General features: G+C 43.8%; 1 protein-coding gene across 1 annotated transcript in view; it reads left to right on the top strand.

The window, feature by feature from the left end:
• Positions 1-3,676, top strand: part of TGM2 (transglutaminase 2) — a 61,130-nt gene that overhangs the window by 177 nt on the left and 57,277 nt on the right. The window lies entirely within an intron of this gene.

Below are 3,676 nucleotides of genomic sequence, written 5' to 3'. Positions count from 1 at the left end.
GTAAGTGTCCCTGCATATCCGAGAGGGTGTGAGCCCCAGGGGAGCTGGACAGTTCCAGTCCTCCCAACAGCTGGGCTCCCCCTAGCTCCTGCCCCTGCTTATCTCGCCTCTGCCCCACTCCAGGACAGTAGCAGAGACTCAGGACGCTGGAGACCTAGGCAGTCAGTGCCTAGCCGTGTGTGGGCTCAGGCTTTTAAACTCTTCCTCCTATTCTAACCAAGCTTCAACTCCTTTCTAGTTCAGCTCCTTCATTCTCCTGGGGAAGATGAAAAGGGTACGATCACATCTATTTATTGTAAATGTTAGAGCAAAGATTCCCAGGTACTCCAGCTCCGAACCAGTGCTCTCAGGGTTGTGAGGACCACACCGTAACAAGGTATAAAGTGTTTTGCAAGCTTTCAAGATTATAAAAATAATGTCAGCTACTATTATTTCACTACACTCGGAGAATTCCTCTGGTTTCCATTCCTCCACAAAAACCTGTGAGGTAGTTATGTTATGCCCCTTTTACAGATGAGGAAACTGAGGTGCGGAGCAGGAACATGATAGAAGTTATTTGCTGAGGATCACACAGGTAGAAAAAGTAGGATTTGATAGGGCCAGGCTGATCCAAGGTCTTCTGATTCCTAGTCCAATGCCATTTCCACTCACTCCTTGGTACCAAGTGACCAGATGGAGAATACAACTGCACTAACAGAAGGGGGAGGGGAGCCCTGCTCGGTGTCAGTAGGTCTGGGTTTTGTCCCTGGCTTTACTGTGTAATGCCAGGTAAGTTCTATACCCTTTTCTGAGCTTCAGTTTTCCAGTTAATAAGATGGGAATAATATCTGCCCTGCTGCCTCCTAGGAGTGCTGTGACGATAAATGAGGAAATAGGAGCACAGGTTATTAGCTTTTGACCTGAGGGACCTGAGAAAGCAATTGGAATAACCCTTTCCCCTTGTTTTATAAATGAGGAAAATGAGGCCCAGGCCCTGGGAGGTTAGGTGAGTTGCCTGTGGTCACACAGTAAGAGTGTAGAGGTGGAATGTAAAAGGGACCTTACTGGTGGAACCAGTATCTTCTCATCACTTCCTCTGTGTCCTGCCCCACTCCAGCTAGTGCGCTAGGATCCAATGGAAGGAGTCCTGGATTTGTGGTAAGAAGAACTGGATTCAAATCCTACTTTTTCTACCTGTGTGATCCTCAGCAAATACCTTCTCTCACCTGGGTCTCAGTTTTCTTATCCATAAAATTAGGAGATTGGACTAGATGTTCGTTCTTTAAACTATCTTTCAGCTTTGAACACTATGAAACAATCAGTTGAGGGCTAGTGATGTCAGAGTGCTCTCAGCCATCCCCTCTGCCCAAGAGGCAGCATCCTCTTAGATCCCTCCCAGCCCTGACTTATTGCCGATCTGGGGCTAAAAATAGCTTTCCCAGGGCATCTGTCATCCACTCCAGTAGTGGGAATGGTCATGGGGTGAGAGCTAGGGACCCAAGACTTCTCCTGGGTTTCAGTTCCGTCCTGTTAGTCACCTAAACAGAGCTAGACAGAATGAGAGGGGAATTCCCAGTCGAGCTGAGTCCTTCAGAGAGAAGGATGGGGCTGAGGAGCACTCTGCTCTATGTAGGGCTTTGAGAGGAAGAAGTACTGGAGTAATCAAGAGACATGAAGACATAGAATCGTAGATTTAGAACTGGAAGGGATTTGAGAGACAATTAAGTCCAACCCCCTTATTTTGAAGATGAGGAAACTGAGGCTCAGAGGTATTTCAGGCCAGAAAGAACAATAATATCAGTCCCTGAATAAATAACATGCATTTCTGCAGTGACTTTTATTCCCCAAGGGTTTTTGCATTGTACATCAATTAATCAGTAAACATTTGTTAAGAACCTACTATATACCAATCACTGTACTAAGTATTGGGGATACAAAAGGAAGCAAAATACACTTGTATCCTCAAGGAGCTTACAGTCATTAGACTGCTGTTCTATCCCCACGAGAAACCCATGATCGACACAGAGCCTCCATTATAACAGATGGGGAAAGGCAGAGAGGGAAAGTAACTTACCCAAAGTCACACAGCAAGGTTGTAACCCAGTTGGAACTAGAACCTAAGGCTCCTGACTCCTAGTCCCATACTCTAGCCTCTACCACACTGCTTTGTGATCCAGTGGAAAGATCCCTGGATTTGGAATCAGGGGGTCTGAGTTCAATCTGCTTTTATTTGCAGGCTTTGGAAAAATCTCTTAATTTCTCTGGACCTCAATTTCCTCAGATGCAAATGGAGGGGTTATACTAGGTGATCTCTAAGGTCCCTTCTAGCTCTAAACCAATGGACCTCCCCAGACATGGAGAAATGTGTATATTAATTAGAGGCAGCTGTTGGCACAATGGATCAAATACTGGGTCTGGAGTCAGGAAGACCAGAGTTCAAATCCAACCTCAGATATTAGCTATGTAACTTTGGGCAAGCAACTTAATTTGTTTGCCTCAGTTTCCTCAACTGCAAAATGGAAATAATAATAGGACCCACTTAAAAGAGTGGCTGTGAAGATCAAAATGAAATATTTGTAAAAAGCCCTTAGCACAATGCCTGGCATATAATAGGTGATATATAAATGCTTATCTCCTTCTCTTAATAATGTTACCATAGTGGGGCAGCTAGGTGGCACAGTGCATAGAGCACCAGCCCTGGATTCAGGAGGACCTGAGTTCAAATCCAGCTTCAGACACTTAACACTTACTAGCTATGTGACCCTGGACAAGTCACTTAACCCCAATTGCCTCACTAAAAAAAAATAATAAAATAATAATAATAATGTTACCATAGTAACTAACACCACTAATTATTGGGCATATGTCAATAATGGTTAGACTGTGAGCTCCTTGAGAATAGGGACTTGGTTTGCCTTTCTTTGTATCCCCTATGTTTAACGCAGTGCCTGGCATATAGTAGATGTTTAATAAACGCCTGCTAACTTGTTGGAATAATGGGAAGAGCACTAGAATGGGAGTCAGGAGACTTGAATCCTAGCTGTGACATTTGCTGTCTGAGTTACCTTGGACTCAGAGTCTGTTTCCCCATCTGGTAGAATAACTACATTTGTACTTCTCTCACAGGGTCACTGTGAGAAAAGCATTTTGTATATAGAAAAGCTCCATCTAAATGTGAGTAGGACTAATGAGCGTAAGGTCACCAATGTAGAACTGAAAGGCATTAGGGGTCATATGGACCAACTCCTTCATTTTACACATAAGGAACTTGAGACCAAGAAATAAAGCGATTTTCCCAAAGTTATACAGATTTCTTTTTTTTGGTTATTTTTTGGTTTTTTTGTGAGGCAATTGGGGTTAAGTGACTTGCCCAGGTTCACACAGCTAGTAAGTGTGTAAAGTGTCTGAGGCCAGATTTGAACTCAGGTACTCCTGAATCCAGGGCCAATGCTCTATCCACTTCGCCACCTAGCTGCCCCTAGTCATACAGATTTCAACCAGAAAATTCAGAATTCACACCCAGACCCTCTGGCTCTAAATTCAAGTGTCCTTTTTCCTACTACTTAATGATGTGGATCTCGCTAGTAGCTTTTTCCTGAGCACCATATCTATGTTATTTCATTCCTTATCCTATTCCTGCATGACCATTGTTGCCATAAAGGAAATAACCAGAGAGATTAAGAAACTGGCCCATGAA

The sequence above is a fragment of the Dromiciops gliroides genome, chromosome 2 (assembly GCF_019393635.1).
Source record: "Dromiciops gliroides isolate mDroGli1 chromosome 2, mDroGli1.pri, whole genome shotgun sequence".
In the NCBI taxonomy this organism is placed as follows: Eukaryota; Metazoa; Chordata; class Mammalia; order Microbiotheria; family Microbiotheriidae; genus Dromiciops; species Dromiciops gliroides.
Note: the sequence above shows the minus strand (reverse complement) of the source record. Positions and strands in the feature narration are given on the sequence as shown.